Below are 23357 nucleotides of genomic sequence, written 5' to 3' on the forward strand. Positions count from 1 at the left end.
TATTAAACACTGTCAAGCTGAATAAATACAGAGTAGTGAAAATATTAGCATACCTGTATTTAGCATGGTTGATTTTTGCATCAAAATCAAAGAATTTCAAGTTCACTTTTAAAAAGAAACTGTGATTCTGTGATTATTGAAAATTGCTAGTGACATTATGTTAAGTCTTCTTTTACATTCTTTTTTTTTTCTGGCAAAATTGTTGGTGGGGCACTTCAAATATAATAATGAGCATTGGTTAATTAGAGGCACTTCAAACGAGTAGATGAAATATTTTTTAAATGTTTTATTCAATCATTTACTTTTTTAAAATTTAATTTGTGTGATCATTTAATAATTTATTTAACACATTTAAAAAGTTTTGGGATTTCCCATTGTGGCTCAGCGGAAACGAATCAGACTAGGAACCATGAGGTTGCAGGTTTGATTCCTGGCCCCACTCAGTGTGTTAAGGATCTGGGTATTGCTGTGAGCTGTGGTGTAGGTCACAGACGTGGCTTGAATCTGGCATTGCTGTGGCTGTGGTGTAGGCTGACAGCTATAGCCCCGACTGGACCCCTAGCCCGGGAACCTCCATATGCCTCAGGTGCAGCCCTAAAAAAATAAAATTAAAAAAAAGTTTTGGGTGTATTAAAAATTTTAAATGCCATATTCCATATATACCTGAATTCATCTAAAGTAGAAAATATTTTAATAATTGTCATTAAATTTAGTAATAAAAAAGCCCTTGGTATTAAAATAGTAGGTATATTAAAATATTTACACAGGGAGATATTCTATTCTAGAGCCCCTTTCTCAACATCTCAAGATAGTATATGCATAGACCCATTCTAATAGGACAATATAAGATATAAAACTAGAAGATGCTGAATGAATTTTCATCACTTGTATGTATAGCTGATGTTTCAACATGGATATACCAAAATTACCAAATCTCTTCATGGTGATAACCAGGATAAACATGCTTACTTAGAATTTAGGATTTATGTTTATGTAGAAATCTCATAATACATATAATAGTTATATATACTTAAAATTTATATGGTAATATAGCACAAATTTATTGCTGATTTTGTAAATAAAGTCTGTAATCTATAGATTTAAACTTTATAAGCTTTTTATATTTTCTTTTTCTTTTTTAATATTTATTTATTTAATCGTTTCTTTTTCCTAAACAGTCCATTTTCCAAATAATAAACCTACCCAAACTAGATAGCTTCTTTTTGCCCTTTATTTTTCTGCTAAGAAACTTAAAAAAAAAATGGTAATGGAAAGAATATAACCAAAGTATCATAAAATGATTATTTATTAAAAATAAGATGTCAAGTGCAACATAGATGAGGTTGAAGCAAGGCAATATTTAAAATAATGACCACTGGGAGTCCCATTGTGGCTCAGCGCTAATGAGCTCAACTAGTATCCATGAGGATGTGGGTTCTATCCCTGGCCTTACTCAGTGGGTTAGGGATCCGGCATTGTCTTCAACTGAAGTATAGGTCACAGACACAGCTTGGATCCTGTGTTACTGTGGCTGCGGTATAGGCTGGCACCTGCATCTCTGATTTGGCCCCCATCCTGGAATTTCCATATATGCTGCAGGAGTGGCTCTAAGAAGCAAATAAAAAATTAATTAATTAATTAATTAATGAGCATTTATTCTCTAGTATAAAGCAATTGTTTTATAAAAGACAAAGTGGAGAATATTATAGCAGAAAGATATAATCAATCACATTCATATCAGCAATAGCAAGTAATAGTTCAAGAGATAGCATATTCTGTATATCCTAGGCCGTAGGTGTTCAAAAATCTAATTCTTGAGGGAATAACTATTTTTCCTAAATTTCAAATAGCAACAATATGTTTCTGAGAAGAAATGCAGCTGTCCTCTGTTAAAAAAACAAACAAAAAAACCATGCTTTACTGAGGCTGTTCTAGACTATTAAAAATTTTTCCATACTAGGATTTGCCTATGTTTTGCTCAGATAAAGTGGCTATCCAGCTGAACTCTGGAGTGGAGGTGATGTTACTCTCCCAGTATAAGGCTATGAGTGCCTTACTAGGATGATCACTAGAGACCCTTAAACAGAGTTACTAATTTAACGCGTAGCCACACACATAGATACCCTACAACCTAGGACTGAACTCTGGGCCATCTAGAATGTTACTCAACAACTAAATACAAACTGGTGTCCCAGGTAGACTCATGGAATAGAAAAAAATTATATATAAAAAAACAAGAAAATCTGAATAGAGTATGGACTTTAGCTAATATTATTACTATTAATAGTAGCAGATGTAACATGCTAATGTAAGATGCTAATAATGAAGAAAAGTGGTACAGCATGTATGGGACTCTTTGTACTATCTTTGCATTTTTCTGTCAATCTAAACTGTACTGAAAAATCAAGTTTATTAAAATATAAATGGCACAAGAAGGAGTTCCTGTCGTGGCTCAGTGGTTAACGAATCCGACTAGGAACCATGAGGTTGCGGGTTTGGTCCTTGGCCTTGCTCAGTGGGTTAAGGATCCAGTGTTGCCGTGAGCTGTGGTGTAGGTTGCAGATGCGACTTGGATCCCGTGTTGCTGTGCCTCTGGTGTAGGCCAGTGGCTACAGCTCTGATTAGACCCCTAGCCTGGGAACCTCCATATGCCGTGGGAGCAGCCCTAGAAAGGGCAAAAAGACACACACATAAAAAAGAATGGTACAAGAAACTTTATACATATATGTGTATATATATATATATGTATATGTATATGCATACTTACTCAGCCTAACAGAGATAGCATTTTAACATTTCAGAGTTCAGATCTCCACATACATCTTTTTGTGCCATGGCTACATACCATTTACTCAGTCTCTAATATATAGATTAAATTGTTAAATTACTAATCACCAGCAGAGCTATGTAATAAAGCAGGGTACTAGGAAAACTCTTAAATAGATGAGTTATAAAGTTTAACAAAGAAAGAATGAAATCTGGTTAGATGGATAGTCCTTGTTTCAGTAACTTTTTTCAGGCATTCTTTCTCCATTTTGCACTCTATGCTATATGCTTTTTCCCCTTGAAATGTATATTTTAGTATGTGTTCTGTAACTGGTAGTGTGGTCTGGTCATTCATTGTTTAGGAACATGAGCCTTTAGTAGCCCTACTTTTAAGTGGTTGTGATTGTCTTCTATATATTTTTCATCTATCTATCTATCTATCTATCTATCTATCTATCTATCTATCTATCCATCTATCCATCTATCTATCATCAAGAGATAGGAATAATGTTCAGAACAGGTCTCCTTAAGATGTGCCACTTTGGCATTTAGATTATTTTGAGCTAAAGGCAAATGACATTCAAAAGAAATTACTGCCCTTTCCTTAACTACCTGGGAAAATTTAAATTGGAGACTTTTTTTTTAGAAAAAGAATTATTACCAGAGATAAATTTTATATAAGTGGCCCATCTATATGGCAGAACAAATATCTAATTTTCTTATGTGTGAATGACCCTCCCGTGCTTGAAAGCCCCAGGCCCCATCCCATCCTTTAGTTTGGGATGACATACATCCCTCATTTTACTTTTTTTCTCTGAAACTCTCATGTATGTGAGGTTTCCATAAATATGAAATTAAATTCAACTTTCTCCTGTTAATCTGCCTCATTTTTATTATCAACTAAACAAAAAGATACAAATAAAGGAAGGGGGAAGGGAAACTTTCCCTATCCCAATATGTTGGGAACAGTGGGTTTAAACTCTGTGTGGACCACTTATACAGACATTTTTCAATAAATACTGCAGTATAACATGATCTGAAGTTGAATATGTGGATGTGGAACCATGGATATGAACAGCAGACTATGGGACTTATGCATCCTCAGATTTTGTATCTGTGGTTGACCCTGAAACCAATCCCCCACAAATACCAAGGGATGACTGTGTATGTGCAGATAAATATCTATGTATCTGTGTATCTATCTATATGTATATATCTGTACATTCAATCTGCCTGTCTATCTTTGCCTATTTATCCAATGATTTGAGAAGCCTGAATCTCTGAATTAACTAAGTTGCAGTTTCATGATCTTGTTATATAAACCGTTGTAATCATTAATGCTTTGAATTTAAAAACCTATAAAGATTAGAGTCCAGATTCCTGCAATGAAGAACAAAAATGCCATAAAGGGATTAGAAGTTATAATAGAAAAAGATAAAATTTTTACTTCTCCCCCTTCTTTTCCAAATATGCATATTTTGACCCTTGAAAAAATATTATTATGGACTTTTTATTGATGCAGATCATTTACCCCAAGTCCTTCCAGTAATCACCTAGAAGGGGTTTGGGGAAATATGGTAAGACTAAGTAGTAAATAGTTCTCTTGTGGCTTGGCAGGTTAAGGATCTGGTATTGTCAGGGCAATAGCTAGGCCCATTGCTGTGGTGCAAGTTTCATCCCTGACCCATGAACATCCACATATCATGCCGTGGGCATGACCTAAAAAAAAAAACTATTAGTAAATATGTAAACATGAGTTGATTGGTCTAAGAGTTTTGCTATAAAATTAGTTTCTAAATTGTATTAATTTCATCCCCATATTTTGCTTTTCACACTGATGTGTTTTATACATATGTGTACTTGACAGAGCCTATGAGACATACCTTTTTCTAGCTGTGAAGAAGTTTAGAGTAAGTTTATGGAGTTCTCTTTGGGCATGCTCACCTGTTAATGTAAGAAGGGTGTTTTCTAAAGATATTGGCTACAAAGAGAGAGAGAAGAAGCAGAGAGACATAGAGAACCATAACTTCTCATTTTACAGATGACAAAAAGAAGTCAAAGATTCTTACTGAAATACAGGTTTTCTGATGGCTGTGTTAGTACTATAGGATTCTTGATATGATGATTAAGCTTTTAGTTAATTGTGTATTTGAGGGTTATCATAATACTTCTGTGCAAATATGAAAACACTGATGTAGACTTCTTAAAATGGACTAATGCTGACTCTATTTTCATTATAAACATCTTTGCATTGGAAAAATGTATCCTCTTAAGACATGGAGAAAAGACAGAATGAGGAGGTCAGAAGTGCCGTCTCTTGACCCTGATAAGGTCAGTCAATATGCTAGGGAAGGGGGGCAAAGGGGAACCCCAAAGATACTCTCCTAAGTAAGCATATATAGGCGTTCCCTTCGTGGCTCAGTGGTTAATGAACCTGCATGAGGATGCGGGTTCTATCCCTGGCCTTGCCCAGTGGGTTAAGGATCCTTCATTGCCGTAAGCTGTAGTGTAGGTCACAGACGCGGCTTGGATCCCACATTGCTGTGGCTGTGGCGTAGGCTGGTGGCTGTTGCTCCAATTTGATTCGAACCCTAGCCTGGAAACATCCATGTGGCAAGGGTGTGCAGCCCTAAGGGAAAAAAAAAAAGGAATATATAGAGATAACTTCAATTTTTAAAGGATAAACAGGAAAAACATTTTTCCTATTTCTATTGGAAAAAAAATTGGAGTGCAAGAAAAGTTTAACTTATAAAAACTGAGATAGAAGATTGATATAAATTAATAGCAACGTTTTGAAAGCACTCTAACTTTATATCAAAGAGAAGGTAATATGGCATATCATATACATTAATGTGTTATTTTTCTATGTTTTATTCATTGTTTGCCTTTTTCATAATAGATATAATGTAAACATTTAAAAAGTTATTTTATTATATAAGAAGGCAAAGTTGCTTTAAAAGAAGGTCATTTACCATTTGACATTGAATGTCAAGAGAAATGTAAGGTGTGATATGCTGATGGGAAGTGGTTTATTACTACATGTTATTACCCTACTTTTGCCAACAAGCTAATCTATGCTTACATGTAAATATATATGTAAACCATAATAAATATAGTAATAAATACTTCAGTGTTATATGTGTCTATACTTACTCCCATATTCTTTCCTTTCCTAATATTTTAAAGTAGAATTGTGTCCCTTTGTCATTGATGGTTGTTATAACTATAAAAGTCATAGAATAAAATAGAAATACAGTTAAGAACAGGAGTTATTGTTTTAGGATGGCCATGTTTCTTTGAGGTGTTAGATTCCTTATCAAGTCATTATAAATGGTCACATTTTATCTTTTGTCTGAAACCTTCAAACTTGTGTTTTTGATGCCCAGAATTGTATTAGAAACTTAGATGTGTTACCATAGTTACTTGCTACTTTGTATTGCATCAAGAACTTTGAGAACAGTTGCAAGTTAATATGACATGCTGAACTTCACATTTTCCTTGTCCTCATAACTTGAGAATAACTCTCCTGCAGAGTCCTCAAACATGAGACAAGGACACAAAAAGTAGACAGAGATAAAAATTTTCTTTATTTTTTTAAAACTCTGGTGGTTTTTTCCCTTTCCTTTTTTTCTTTTAACTTCATTTCTGACAAACACGTATCGTAGGCTATGGCTTGAGAACATGGCAAGGATGGGCTTTCCATCAGCAAACTAAGAATTAGACAAGTTTACCTCCTCGTTTCCACCATTCCCCACATTTTCATCCTTGCCACAGGCACGGCTGCACCCTCACGAGACTTGGCCTATTAGGGCACATATTTCTTACTACATGCAAGAGGATAAAGCAGGATTCCTTCCTGCAGGCAGGCTGGCTTCCTAGAGCATTGAGGGGAAAAGTAGCTGAACCACAATAAAGTGTATTTCTTCTCACATTTGATGCGATTCTGAATATTTTGTGTGAAGTCCCTATTCTTCTCTCAACCAAAGAAACTCACCTGAACAGTGGATACCTTTATATTTGCTTTCTCAAACACTTTTTTTTTCCTCCAAAAACTTTAGGAAAGAATAAGACTTTCCCATCTCAGTTGTGTGACTGAATGAGGACAGGCACCTTAACAGTCTCAACTCCCATAAATCATACTCTTGAGAGCCTTTGTTCACCAGACTTTCATCATGGATGTCAGCATTCTCCCTGTTATCTTGCCTGAAGCAGGATCAGATTCACAGAAGCAGGCCATTTGATTCCTGTTACTTTTTGTGAGTCTCTCCTTCCACTGGCAGAACAAGAGCAGTCTTCTGGTTTAGAGTTCTTGAAATTGATACTACTGGGATAGGTGTTTCTGTAACAAAAGCGAGGCACAAAGCCACTGTGCATTCTTCATGTTGGGATTAGAAAGGAAGTGCTTTCCAACACATTCATTTTGTTATTCAAATAGTGTTTTGGATGTGCCTTTCTCCTCTCCTGCAGTTCATACCTCTCCAGGTGAAGGCAAGAACAAACTATAAAGCCTGGACTTGGCACCTGAGGAGTTCAATTGTGGTGACACAGCCTTTTTAGAATTGCGAATACTTGTTTCTGAAATAAATACCTGTGTGTCCTTCTGTGTCCTTGTATAGATTGGCTTTTGGAGCTCATAACATGCTAATTTCCCTATGTTTTAAGTTAGACCAAATGTTTTAAAAAATAGTACTTTTTTATAGCAGATGATTTATTGTTATTTTCTTCTGCCTTTGAAATTCCTTTCTCAGGTGTTTTCAAGGGAAGTGCAGATTCTCATGGGGAGCATCCCCTAACTCTTTTATCCAGGACAGAACATCACCAGTGACCAGCAACCACACTTCTGTTGAGGTTTACAGAAGGCTGTCAATGCCAATGTCTTGTAAACCTTGTAAAGCCCAGCAATACCACAAATGATATTCTATAAAGAGATTTTGATTTATCATCTTTTGTTTGTTTGTCTTTTTAGGGCCATACCCGCAGCATATGGAAATTCCCAGGCTAGGGATCAAATCAGAGCTAAAGCTGCTGGACTATGCCACAGCCACAGCAAGTGGGGTTCCAAGCTGCATCTATGACCTATACCACAGCTAACTGCAGTGCTGGTTCCTTAACCCACTGAGGGAGGTCAGGAATCCACCCCTGTCCTCATGGATACCAGTTGGATTCATTACCACTGAGCCACAATGGGAATTCCTGATTTATCCCTTTGATATATAGTTCTGTAAATTAACTTTATTATTATTTTCCTATAATTCCCCCTCAAATGCCCCTTTTATTTGCTCATATCCTGTGGAGATGTGGCTGTCACTGTCACTGTCCCTTGAGTTATCAAAATTTAATGAAAACCTGCAATGTACCAGGTAATATGTAATATATTGGGGTTAAAAAGGGAAAATATGGTTTCTGTCTGCATAGAGGTCATGTCTAATTGGAAATACAGAAAAGCAAATAAGCTATCAAAAGTCAACAAACATTTTCATCAGGAAATAGAGGGAAAAAATTGTCTTTTAAACATACTGATCTTAACACACAAGGATACTTACTAATTCACCATAAGCTTTACTTTTACTTATACTGGTGCTTGATTTGAATGGATTCACCCAGTTTCTTACAGATATCTTCCCGCATCATAAAATTCTAAGTAACTTTAGTTCTATGGTAGGTTCAGTCAGTTCAAACCACACTTCTGCTTTGACAAGGAGTCAAATTCTTTACTTGTTTCATGCCCATCCAAATAGGATTTACATAACTGCCTGAACTTTGCTATGTTTTATTTGACTATACTTTTCAAGGAATTGTTTTGTTTACATATGGACAAAGATGGTATAGGCAATGAATGGGAAGGATTTCATTAATTTGTGTCTTGCTAGGGAAAGTGGTGCATTTGTTGATAATAGCAAAAAATAGAGAAGAAAAATGAAGGAATTTTAATCAATATGTAAACAAAGACAAATGAAGGAGAAAGAAAATAAAAGTTTAAACTTGAGCAGATATGATTTAATTTTTTAAGTTGAATTTTAAAGTGTTTGTTTTTTTGTTTTAACAAGCTTCCTCTATTCAGCTCCAAAACACAAATGTAACTAAAACCAACCCTCCTGAAAGCTGATGGGAATCAAGCAACCAATTAAAAAACAAAGCAAACATTTGAAAGAGAGAGCAGATTGGCCACAACTAAATAGAAGAGGAAAGCAATTAATAGTTTTAATAACAAAAGGAAGACTAACAAATGGAAAGTCAATTAGAAGTCAAATAAATTACATTTTAAATAAGTTCATAAACAAAAACCAAGTTCTAATTCTGTTGCAGACAACTCACTGGCTTTTACAAGATGTCCTCAAAAAATATTTAGCCATTATACTACTTATTATTTCTGATAAATAATGTGGTGAAGTAGTTTCAACTTTTGGTGAGCTTCTAAAAGCATAAACCGTCTTTCTCACTGAAATCTAAGCTCTAACAGAACCGAGATTCTTTTGCTTCATTCAGTGTTGTGCAAAGATTTTTCAGTAGTTTTTAGCACATTATAGGCCTGAGATATACTTTTAGAATCAATGTTGATGAACTTGTCACAAAATAATTTATTGAAATATCTATGTATGTTTTACCCTCACTGCTTCCCATAAACAGAAGGAAAGGTGTAAGGAAATTAGAAGTGAAATTTGTCTTAATCTCTTCCTCCATTCCTGCCTCCATCCCAATGGAAAAGAGTTTAGGCACAGCATGCAATTAAGTGATTTTATTGAATAAAATCTAAATATTAAAAGAGTAAGTAATACATTTTTCATAATAAGGAAGTCTCTAGGTCTTGAAAACTAAAGAATCATGAGAATTTGTAACAGTTTCCTTCAATATAGGGTTATTTTGATCAAGACAGTCAAGGACACAGGATTTCAATTAACTCAAGAAGTGTAGATCCTTGCCTATATCCCTGTAAGTGCTTCTAAGAAGTAACAGAATCCCATAAAGGAATGGATTTGGGGTTCCTATTAGATGAAGGGTAAATCCAAGGAACCTGGCAAACTAAAATCCCTGCCAATCTGACCATAGGATTGGAGCAGAGTTAAATTTGACTTAGAGAATAATCAATTATTTCAACCAACTCACCAGTAAAAGTAGAGGCTTCTTTGACCTCATTGATTATATTAATTAATTTTCATTACCATATGGTCTAGAAGCATTCCACTTTTATAGCCATTATCACAGTTGATATTTTTGATTTATTTGTGTGACTTGATTAATATCTGTCTCTATGGTTATAGTGCAAACTTTATGAAGCAGATGTCATACTTGTTTTTTCACCTTCTTCTAGACCATAGAACTCATAATGAATCAATGTTTCCAGTAATGTATATTCAAGCCACCAAGAGTTATGTATGAAAAAAATTATTTCCTCTCAGAAAGATTTTGTAAAGAAACCTATATAGGGTATATGGATTAGACATTACAATCAGATTATCAAATTCAGATAAGACATTCAAGAGAAATTTGAGAAATATTTTTCACAGGAAAGAGGTTGATAAAATTTTTACTTCCAGTAAGCTTCAGAAATGCCTTAAACCCTTAGGCAGGCAGTTAAATATGTGCTTTCTGAGTTCTCTCCCTTGGTGGTGTAGCATTGTCCTTCAAAGTTCAGGAGTTCCTGTTGTGGCTCAGTGGGTTAAGAACCCAGCTAGTATCCATGAGGATGTGGGTTTGATCCCTGGCCTTGCTCAGTGGGTTAAGGATCCGGTGTTGCCATGAGCTGTGGTGTAGGTCACAAATGTGACGAGATCCCATGTTGCTGTTGCTGTGGCTGTGGCATAGGCTGGCGGCTGTAGCTCTGATTCAGCTCCTAGCCTGGGAACTTCCAGGTGTCTCAGTGCGCTCAGTGTGGCCCTAAAAAGAAAGAAAGAAAAAAGAAAGAAAGAAAGAGTTCAGGACTCAAAGAACTAAAAAATATTTATTTATTTTTCTGTTTTTAATTAGAATGATAAGTCATTTACATGGAGTTAAATATTAAAAAAATAAAATTTAAATTTAATCTCTTAAAACTATAGGATTCTAGCACATTAAGAAATCTCAGTACATGGAGTCAAATAAAGCAGGTCAAGAGAATCACTCAGATAATATAAGTTTCTCTCTTGCCCCTTTGTCATTTCCTCACCTATATATGTATCAGGTGAGTGGTCACAGAAGCAAAGGTTTTGAACAAAGTTTCTGATGTATTCTGCTGGTTTGCCTTCTAGAAGTGTTACTGTATTTATTTTGTGACTATAATTTTCACTGCCGCCTAAGCTGCAATGGTGATTCTTTTAGAAAAGAAAGTGTTGGTAATTTAATAGATGTATAATACATTCAGATAGTATGGTAATTAACTAAGTTTCTGCAGCACTTAGTGAAAATGAACATATTTCCATGTTTCTACTTATTGGTTAAGTATATTGATCTATATCTTATTTATATAATGTGAAATGTAATTGTCAGGCCAGAGCTTTTTATTTTTGTTTTCTTTTTCTTTTTAAAGCAGCACCTGCGACATATGGAAATTCCTGGGCCAGGGGTCAAATCCGAGCTGCAGCTGGGGCCTATGCTAGAGCCACAGCAACACCAGATCCCAGATGCATCTGCAACCTACACCACAGATTGTGGCAATGCCAGATCCTTAACCCACTTAGCAAGGCCAGGGATCAAACTCCTTCATCCTCACAGAGACAATGTCTGGTTCTTAACCCCCGGTGACACCATAGGAACTTCCAGCAAGATCTGGTTTCAAGTCCCAACTCTACCTAAGCATAGGAATGTCAGCAATTTAATTAAATTCCCAGTGCTTCAATTTCCTCCCTGCTAAAATGGATGTAATAATGGTATTTTGATGAAAACATGGTTTTGAGGACTAAACTCAATTTTAGCACAGGATATGGCACATAGGAAGCGTTAAATAAATTATAATCAATGGCAATAGTAATAAGTGATGCATCATCAACTATGTCCCAGTGGTTTTTCTTATATATTTACAGCAATTACTTGGATTTGAATCTGTTGTCAATGTTAATGCAGCCTATAGTTTTCCCTTTAATTTTAGTTTGACTGTGTTTTATTTGTAGAAATTCAGTATCATTGCATTATATGATTTTTTTCCCTGTTTTGTTTCATTTCCTGTAAAAGTTTTCTTCTTCCACAGGCCAGAGAAATCATTTGCTTTATATTCTTCATTTTGAGGGAAAACCTGATATTAAGTTGAGAAACAGATGGATGAGATTGGACAGTACAGGGATATTCAAAAGCGGATTTTTTCCTGCTGTGTCAGAGGGGCCTCTGAAAGTATTTTTTCCTGTAGTGCTATGAATAGTCTCAGGAAACTTGAGCAAATGTGTTGAGGTCACCACATTCCATAAAATGTTTAAAAAGAAAAAAAAAAGATTGCTTCTTTTCTCAATGATTAAAGATTAATTAACCATATATTTATGGACTACCTCATCTATTATTCAATGTCCTAAGCTTATTATGGACACAGATGCTATTGTGATAGAGATTAGAAATATTGGATTTCACAGGTGGGAAATGTACATTGAACACTCTCTATCTGCCTTTCCAGGTTCATGCTCCACCACTTGGTGTGTAGCTCTGAGCTTCAGGAAGCTGATTTTAAGCCAACGTCAGTGTCTTGCCCTGTTCTTCATTGGGTTCAGTCATTTGGATGCACTGGCAGCTCAGGGCTCACAGAGAGAGAGGTCAGTATATCTCTCCTCACAGTTGGATCCCTTGCAAGCTGCTGTGAGGTGGCGCTCCTGTTCTTCACCCAAGACCACCAGCCCTCTTCTGCTCCAGTTGTAACCCATTCATCCAGCCCCTTCACCTCAGGTCAGTGAGTTTTCCAACTGTTGACGTTGCCAAAGTGGTTCACTAGTCTGTGTTGGTTTCCCTGCAACATAAATCCCCTTACTAACAACTTCGATGTCAAAAAGCTGCGGGAAGCAGGGGAAAGAATGTGCTGCTCAACTCAATCAAATAATAAACGTAGCTCCTTAGACTGAAATGCACTGCTCCAATACTGCTTCAGAGATAGCTGTTTGGGCACAGTTACTGGGAATTGTGTCATCAGAGAGCCTTCACTCTGGCCCTTCCAGGATCAGCTTCACTGGCTGGGTACTTCCTTCCCTAGGGACATACCTCTTCTTGTTTGGGGGTAAAAAGCCTGGTGCAGGACAAATCTGAAAGGCCACTGTGGTTGCAAATTGTCTGTGGGTTAGAAGAGACTGTTATAGTATCTCCATCGCATCCCAGCTTCTCCCTGCCTATCTCTCCTTGTTTCCCCTCCCTCTGCACTGCTGATCCCATTGGCCCTCCCGGTAAACACCCAGCATGCCAGTCTCTGTCCCAGAATGTCTTTTAGAATTTAACTTGGCATACCTTTTCTTTCATATATATGGTATTTTTAATGAAGGGGATCATAAATTGAATTTCCAAACATTTTGTTCAGTAACTAAGGATACCTTAAGGAAAGGCAGTAGTAACATTTCAGACAAAACAATTATTTAAAATATAAAGTAGCCTGTGGTTTGTATACTTTTATTATAGCATAGTACCTTATAGTTTGCCATTGGAAAAACCATTGCAGATTTTATAGAGAAGTGTTATGGATGTCACACGATGATGCAGCTTTATGTTTAAAAATATGTGTACATGTAGAAACCCAGAGATGCATCTGGCAGCTAACTGCATGCACTGAAATGTGACCCAGATATAAGAAACAATCCAGTTGAGCTGATAATCAACTTGATGTCCTCTGACATTTTTATTTTTGTTCCCTCTCTTTGAAAATGTGTCCTATTTTTCAGTTTTTATGACATGGAGAAATTCTTTTATCACTTCTCACAGTAAAGGGAAAAAAGGAGTGAATTGGAGATATACATGAGTAGATAATTTGATATTTTCATATATTCTTTTAAATTTTTAGTCTATATTTTTACACATTCATATTATAATAAAATCATATGCATAAAGTCCTCTCTACTATACCTAGATTTTCTGTAGGACATATCCTTATATAATCTTTAATTCTTATCATATTCCTCAAACAAACATATAATGAACAAAATAACTTGGGACATGGTTTCTTTGCAAGATTCCAGGTCATAAACTTTTACCATTATTGAATAGAGTATTTTAAAATAAAGCTAAAGCTCAACTGCAACTAAGCCCTTTGGAAGAATTTCATAGAGTTCATTAGGAGCTTTCCTAAACTTCTCAGACTTCCTGCAAAATGAGGAAATAAATTCAAATACTACCTTCAAAGTCACGATTGGTCAGGAATTTGATTACTAATTGAGGAATGCATTCTAATTGGCACAAATGACAGTTCCATCTTTCTTTCTAGAGTATAAAAGAGAAAGCTAGACATTAATCAAATATATTCTTTGATTAAAATTCCTAAGAGTTTTGGGGAATTTCCCTATCCCTTTTTGTGGTGAATGTGATGCATTCCCATTCCCCCAGAATTAAATGAAGGCACAAGCGAGCACATTTAGAAAGACAGGATTGTTGCAAGAATGTAGATTAGCATCATACTCTGCAGATGGCCACCTCTGTACCCTGATATGTATGGAGCACTTGAACATTAGAAAGAGGCATGCTCTGTATACTCCTGCAGTCTGAGGAGCAAAGAAAAGACTCCACCTTTTACTTGGAAATGTGCAGAGGTCTCAGGCAGGCTGGAAGAGCTGGCAATGACATGGCTGGAAGAGAGAGGTAAGTAGTTTTCAAATTACATTTTTCTGTATACAGGGCAAGAGTGCATGTTGTCATATGGTGGAAGGTATCTAAGACTGCAGTGTCTTAAAAGAACTTCACCCAGACCTCCAGGGAAAGAAAAATAACAGGTAGAGTACCATCAGGAAAAGGAGCAAAGCAGTGATCACAGGAATATAGCTTGGATTGGACAGCACTCATCAGAAAGAAAAAGCTTCAGTGGGATGGATACACCCAAGAAAACTAGAAATGAAACCCATGAAAGAACTGGCATTTGGAGGCTAGAAATAGCAAAGGATACTCAGCAGCCAAAGGGCAACTACAGTGAACATCAAATAAAAAGAACTTTGCCCTCTTTTGTCTCAAGGTATCCTCTTCATCATCATCAGAATTCCCTGATCCTGAGACACCAAAAGAGAGCATGACAAATGAGTGGAAATTAAGGAAAAACAAACAAACAAAAAAGGCATTATCCCCTTGTGCTTCACAGGGTTCAGGCTATCAGATGCTGATTCAGTCTGAGCTGGGCTTGAGGGAGAAATTTGAGGCTATATTTGAACATGAAGTTTTAATTAGTCTAGAAATTTAAATATCTGAAAATGTCAAAAATACAGATCTCTACCTGAAATACTCTCCAATTTTGTAAAAAGAGAATCTAAGGGAATTCATCTGAAAGCCAGAGCAGAAAAGGAGACAGAGAGAGAGAGGGAGAAGGAGAGGAAGAGGAAGGAGAAGAGAGAGGGAAACAATTTACGATTTGCAATGTAAGAGATTCAGTGTTTTCGACAGTTGCTTGAGGATGTAAATACGATTATGTGTGCAACTTTATGAGTTATACCCCATTGCAATCCCTGCTGCCTTCTGATAGTGACTTTGTTATTGCTATGTAAATAGTTGTAATTAATAAAGGAAAAAATATTTACCTTTGTAAATTATCAACATTTTTGTACCTTAAATGATGTTTGACTTTTGATGTGTGTTGGGTTTTTTTTCTTTCATCACTTGGAAGTGAGTGGAGGAGTAAAGTTTTTTTTTCTAAATTTTAGGAAATTATCATGTGGAAGGTAGACCAAGAGCTCAATTGGTTTACTTAAATCAGTAATTTTTTGAAATTATTTTTATTTGTTGCTTATATTTTTGAGTATGAAGATTATATATATTACTCTAGAATCTCAACTTTGAGTCACAAATGATTGTAGAGAAAAGGAATTTTATTAACTCATATAGTTGAAAAGTTCACAGAATCATCCTTGCCTCACACATGTCCGAATCCAGCTGCTCAAATAATGGCCATAAATATCTGTTCTCTTTCACTATCTAAGAGAGAGAGAGAGAAATGTCATCATTACTATTCATGATTGAATTTATTCCTGACAAAACTGCAGTTCATCAGTATGGAAAATGTCACAAGCTAGCAATTTGAAGAACTTTGACAAACACTCAAGTTTTCCCAATATTTATATTCTTTTTATGTTGCTCTTCATTAAAAATACTTTATGTATCTATGTATCTGTCTACCTACCTGCCTATCTATTCATGTGCATGTATATGTATATTTAATGTAACAAATGATGAATGGAAAATAATTTAAAAATCAAACATGTAGAGTTTTAACTTCCTGTCTTTCTATAAACATTAGATACAATCTGGCACTTGATAAGAAGACAAAAGTGAGTCCTTCTGTCAATTATGACTTTAAAAAAGTAAAACATATTTTAGTCTCTGTAGTATTCAACATTTTTATACTACCATCTCATAAACATCCATTGTGAAAATATTCAAAAAGCAGCCAGTGCATCCAGGGAATATACTAGACAATCTTTCAGAAGAATTAGAACACATCGAACATGTCTACTTATATTTATTATTTTATATAATAACACATTATTATAGATTAAATACTTTTATTATAGGTGATTATAGATCACTTCTTATATTTAATATTTAAGTTTATATGTGCTTGTATTGCATATGGAATTTGTCACTGCTCTCTAATTCACTTTTTATGTCAGACTATCACGTTTCACAGTTCACATGAAATATTCAATCTATTTCCATGGATAAGCAGGGATTCCATGGAGAAAGGGTTCTTTGATTGCTCTAATTTATGAGTGCTTAGAAATGAAAGCTTAGAAATTTTATTATCAAACAAATCAGGTGTATAGTTCTGTCAGTTAGTTCCTAGCAGAATTATTTTGATCACCCAAGGCTCCTTTCTGGATTAGTGTTGCTTGTTATGTTTTTATTGGCCTTTATCCTGATCCCCATTCCTATACTTATCCTCTTTTCAGCCCCTACACTAACCTGTTCAATGTAAATCCTAAAGTGTGCACATCCTCTTGTATTTATTGGAATGTTGTTTTGTGTATTTGTTCCATGAAATCTTGTGTAGCAGTTTTTAAAAATTCAACACAGCACTTCTAATTACTACTGGTATTACCATAGATAATTTATCAATGGTTCTAAGTATGTAATAATTATTCCAAAGCTTATATCTATTACATTTTACATATCAATTCCTTCCTTGATTGACATCTTAGTTTTGTTTAAATTCATGGTAACAATCATTATATAGATATATAAATAAAAATTAATGTCTCAGATAATTATCTTTATGTATTCCCTTTATCATTACACATAAAAATTTATAAAAGTTATGCACCAATGTCAAGAGTTGGGTGGCTAGATCATGGGGCATATGACTTATTTTTACTAAATACTCCCAAAATGTCTCCTGCAAATGCTGCACCTGGTTATACTTCCATCAGAAGTGCATGAGACCTTTAGATCAGTTTACATTCATCAACCTTTGGCAGTTGTCATTTTTTGGCCATATCAAAGTATAGAAATGTAATTTACTTGTTTCATGAATTTCTGATTTTTTTTGTCTTTTTGCTATTTCTTGGGCTGCTCCCGTGGCATATGGAGGTTCCCAGGCTAGGGGTCAAATCGGAGCTGTAGCCTCTGGCCTATGCCAGAGCCACAGCAACGCGGGATCCGAGCCATGTCTGTGACCTACACCACAGCTCACGGCAACGCCAGATCATCAACCCACTGAGCAAGGGCAGGGACCGAACCTGCAACCTCATGGTTCCTAGTCAGATTTAGTAACCACTGCGCCACGATGGGAACTCCATGAATTTCTGATTAACAGTGATTTTGAGATTCTTCTTATCCTGCTTCACTGAAATTATTTATATGTGCCTCTGCTCATATTACTTTTGATTTTTTATTCCTGTCCTGTTGATTCGTAGGAAACCATTGTCTATTTGAGGTAGTAATCCCTGGTCTGCTTTAGGAATTGAAGTTATCCTTGTCAAGAAAGTGTAAAATTGTCAAATATATGCAGATGACATGATACTATATACAGAAAACCCAAAGGACTCCATACAAAAACTGCTCGATCTGATCATTGAATTCAGCAAAGTAGCAGGATACAAGATTAACATTCAGAAATTGGTTTCATTATTCTATACTAACAATGAAATATTAGAAAAGGAAAATGAATAAAACAATAACTTTTAAAATTGCACCTCTCAGGACAAAATTATCTAGGAATAAACCTGACCAAGGAGGAGAAAGACTTATATGCTGAGAATGATGAAACATTAATAAAAGAAATTAAAGAGTATACAAAGAAATGAAAAGATATCCCCTGCTCCTGGATTGGAAGAAATAATATGGCTAAAATGGCCATACTACCCAAAGCAATCTGCAGATTTAATGTGATCCTTATCAAATTACTTATGACATTTTTCACAGGACTAGAAAAAGTAATATAAAAATTTATTTGGAACCATAAAAGACCTAGAAATGCCAAAGCAATCATGGCAGGGGGGAAGCAGGAGGCATAGCTCTCCCAGACTTCAGATAATATTACTAAGCTACAGTAATCAAAATAGTGTGGTACTGGTACAAAAAACAGACATAAAGACCAGTGGAATAGAATAGAGAGCCTAGTAACAAACCCAGACACCTATGGTCAATTAATCTTCAACAAAGCTGGCAAGAATGTAAAATGGGAAGACAGTGTCTTCAGTGAGTGGTCCTGGGAAAACTGAACAGCTGCATGTAAACCAGTGAAACTAGAACGCACCCTCACACCATGCACAAAAATAAAGTCAAAATGTCTTACAGGCTTAAATGTAATTCATAACACCATAAAACTCCTAGAAGAGAACATAGGCAAAATATTCTCTGACATAAACCATGCAAATGTTTTCCTAGGTCAGAATGTCAGGGCAAGAGAAACAAAAACAAAATAAACCAATAGGACCTAATCAAACTGACAAGCTTTTGTACAGGAAAGGAAACCATTAAAAAAAAAACAACCTACTGAAAGGAAAAAAAATAGTTGCAAATGATTCAACCAAGGGCTTAAACTCCAAAATGTAAAAGCAACTCATACAACTCAACAGTAAAAAAACAACTCAGCCAAAAAATGGGCAGAAGACCTATATAGACATTTCTCCAAGGAAGACACATGGATGACCAGTAAGCACATGAAAAGGTACTATTTATTCCTATTTATTTATTTATCACTATTTATTAGAGAAATGCAGATCAAAACTACAGTGAGGTACCATCTCACACCAGTCAGACTGGCCATTATTAATAAGTCTGTAAAGGATAAATGCTGGAGAGCATGTGGAGAAAAGGGAACCCTCCTACACTGTTGGTGGGAATGGAAATTTTTACAGCCTCTATGGAGAACAGCATGGAGGTTCCTCAGAAAATGGGATATAGAAATACCATGTGATCCATCAATCCCACTCCTGGGGATGTATCTTGACAAAACTATAATTCAAAAAGATACATGCACCATATGTTCATATCAGCACTATTCACAATAACCAAGACATGGAAACAACCTAAATGTCCATGGACAGATGAATGGATTAAGAAGATGTGGTACATATGTACAATGGAATACTACTCAGCCCTAAAAAAGAATGAAATAATACCATTCACAGAAACATGGATGCAACTAGAGATTTTCATACTAAGTGAATTAAGTCAGAAAGAGAAAGACAAATACCCTATGATATCACTTATATTTGGAATCCAAAATATGGCACAAATGAATCTCTCTACAAAACAGAAACAGACTCCCAGACATAGAGAAAAGACTATGGTTGCTGGGAGGGAGCAGAGGGGGGTGGGGTGGCCTAGGAGTTGAGATTTGTAGATGCAAACTATTACATTTAGAATGGATAATCAATGTGGTCCTACTGTATAGCACATAGAGGTATAGATCCAGTCTCTTGGGATAGACCATCATGGATGATGATATAAGAAAAGGAATATATGTATACCTTTTTATATATATATATACATACACACACACACACACACACACACGTGTCACTTTGCTTTACAGCAGATATTGGCACAACATTGTAAATCAACTATACTTTAATTAAAAAATGCAAAAAAAAATGTTATACTTATCTTTGTTTTTGGTGTTCTTCATTGAATCAAAACTATTAATTGATGGTAAAATATCCAACAACATTTTTTTGCTTTAATTTGTGTCCAATTGGGGCATTTTTAGCAAGTCAAATCCTTTTCTGCATCTGTTGAGGTAATTATATGAATTTTATGTTTATTCTTTAAATCTAATAAATTAAATGATAGTCAAATGTGAAAATAACCTTGTCCTCCAGAAAGAATCTTCTTTGTGATGCACTAGCCCTTTTATATACTGGATTAGATCATCTAATATATTGTTATGGATGTTTGCATCTGTGTTCACAATATCTATTGATCATGAGATAGATTGATAAGTAAATAGAAGTATATTTGTATTGCCTTTATCTGATTTCAGAGTCAGGGTAATACTGACCTCTTGAAATGAATTGGTAAACATTACTTCCTTCTCTAGATAGTCTTTAAATATTTGATAAAAGTCATCAGTGAATCCATCATGGTCTGGAGTCCTCTTTGTGAGAATGTTTTTCATTAGGAATTCAATATTTAGGTATATAATTGGATAGAGATGTAAGGATCAAAATGATTTAATAGATATATATTTTTTTGTTTTTCTGTATGTCCATTTATGTTGAAGCTCTATTAGGCACATCACCACTTAAGACAATTATCTCTTCTTCATGAATGATTCTCTTATCATTACATAATGTTAATTTTAATTTCTGATAATGCTACTTATTTTAAAATATATATGGGCTAATAATATTTTTCTGTCTGCTTTTTCATGCATAGTATTTTCTCGGTATAATTGTTTCCATTCATCTACTGTCCATCTGTTTGTTACTTAATATGTAAAGTGTGTCTCTTGTGAATAATACATAGCTTTTTATTTAGGCAGAAATCTTTTTTTTGAAATATTTAGTACATTCTATTTTTATGTAAGGAAACTCTTTCTATGGTACTGTTCAAGTCTATAGTCGTGATCTCAATTGTATACTTGTCCCCTCCAATCTTCATTACTTTCTTCTTCTCCTGACTGATTTTGCTTGACTCATGGATTTATTTTATTTATTGGGATATTTGATTTAAAAATTTTAGTTGAAATGTAATTGATGTATAGTATTGTGTTAGTTTCAGGTGTACTACACAGTGATTTGTCATCCACATACATTGTGAAATGATCACCAGGATAAGTCTAGTAACCATGTGTCCCTGTACAAAGTTTTACAATACTTTCGATCATATTCTTTATTCTGGATATTACAACCCTGTGGCTTATTTATATTAAGAGGTACAGTAAGGAGGTTTGTTCCTCTTAATCCCCTTCACTTATTTTGCCTCTCCTTCGCCCCACACTACCCACCCCTCTGGCAACTACAAGTTTATTCTCTGTATCTATGAGTCTGTTTTCATTTTACGTTTTTGTTTGTTTGGTGTTTTAGATTCTACATATAAGTGAGATCATATAGTATTTGTCTTCATCCCTTTTGTTCTCCTTAGTGCCTGCACCAAATTACAATTCTACCAACAGTGCACAAGTGTTTCCTTTTCTCCACATCCTCACCAATACTTGCTATTTGTTTTAAGTACTTATTTTAGAATGCCATTTTATTTATGTTCTTATATTTGTAGTTTTGCTTTTTTTTATATCTTCATGACTGATCTGGGCATTACATATCCATCATTAATTATTCTCAGCTCCCGGAGGCCACTTGCCTTTCTCTGCCATTGATTTGGTCCTTTCTACAACATAGCAGTTGGCTTCTTTGAGACCAGCCCAAGAGCCTTTCTCCAGTTTGCTAAGTTGGAGTCCTATGTAATACTCTCACTAATGTGACTTTCCCATCACTTCGATCATATAACACAGTCTCATCAAGGGAGCAGGCACCCATCAGAGTCAAGTCCCATTTGTGGTTAAGGGGAGGGGATCACACAGTACATGTTCAGCAGGGGAATCACGGGGAGCATCTTTGCATTCTTCCCACCACATGCTCACATATAAAGGAACACCAGAAATCCTCCTGGCCTCTACAAAATCTGGCTCAGATGCCTGAAGAAGATATATCTGAATCTATTTTGCTACTTTCAGAAATGATACATTTTTCAATCACCAAAATAAAATATGCTACATTGAAGTGTTCTGTTTTTACTACAAATTTTTATTTCCTCCAATAAATATCCATTGTTTTATATATACATTCCAGGGTTTGTTAAATGAAGCTTTTTACTAAAGCATTTCTATCCATCATATATTTGAAACCTAATATATTTTTCTCTTAATTTTGCCTTCTTTGAGTGAATAAAATGCAAAGTACTAGTTTTATGATGCTTGATTCTTCATTAATAATGGACAACTGCGTGTGTTAGATTTTTAGAGACAAACTCTAAAATATACTAGACAACAAAATGTCTAATGAGTAGGAAAGAGCAATATTATTTTGTGAAAATGCATACTTATAAAGTTGCACATTTACACTCTGGCAAGATTATTTTAAAAGATAACTCTTTTGTTAGAATTTTATGGTACAGATTATATAAGAATGATACTTCAAAATAACTTGAGGATTTTTTTTCTGCCTTTCTCTGTACTTTTAAAATCAGAAGAGGAAAGAACGTGAAAATGTGATAGCTTTATCTTGATTATTACCTTTCAATCAAATGATAATATGATGCCAAAGCTATTATGAGCTAGTGCGGATCATGGAAATAAAAGGACAGAATTACAGATGACTACTAAAAATAATTTCTGTAAGAATTAACCTTGAGACAAGTATAATAAGTATAAAGAAGTTCTCTGTAAAGAATGCATTGGGCTTTTCTCCATCTTGGTTCTTACAAACTGATTTTCCTAGGCAGTACTAATAATAAATAGTTATTAAAACTACATAGACATGGGTTGAAATGCCATCTCTGAGGTAACCTTAGAAGCTGACTTTAATAACTTTATTTCTCTTCATAATCTTAAAGCCTAAAAAAAGCAAAGAGTAACCATAATTCTTGTGAATATAGTTGCAAAGTCAAATTGATAACAAGTTAATTCTTATTTTTTAAAGAAACCACCACAATCATGTTGAGGCCTAATTATAATGTATGCTATACATTTATTTGGCACTTTTCACTTCCACTGTATTTTTCTTTTTTAGGGCTTCCCACAAATGCAAGGCAATGATCTAACTTAATGTCTTGGACATGCCATTGCACTAGGATCTCAAAATACACCATGTGGTTCAATAGAACTCTTCTCTTTTCTTGTTTTAGAGCATAGTTCTGAGGCAAAGTGAGATGGAAATTGTAGGAACAGGGCTTCCAGGTGAATATAGTGTCTTTCAGCCCCTCTATAATGTAGTTTCAAAATAATATGTTTTGATCTCAATGGCATATGTAATAACTCAAAATTTAAATAGTTTTCCTACTTTAGGAATAATATTGATTTT

The sequence above is a fragment of the Phacochoerus africanus genome, chromosome 13 (assembly GCF_016906955.1).
Source record: "Phacochoerus africanus isolate WHEZ1 chromosome 13, ROS_Pafr_v1, whole genome shotgun sequence".
In the NCBI taxonomy this organism is placed as follows: Eukaryota; Metazoa; Chordata; class Mammalia; order Artiodactyla; family Suidae; genus Phacochoerus; species Phacochoerus africanus.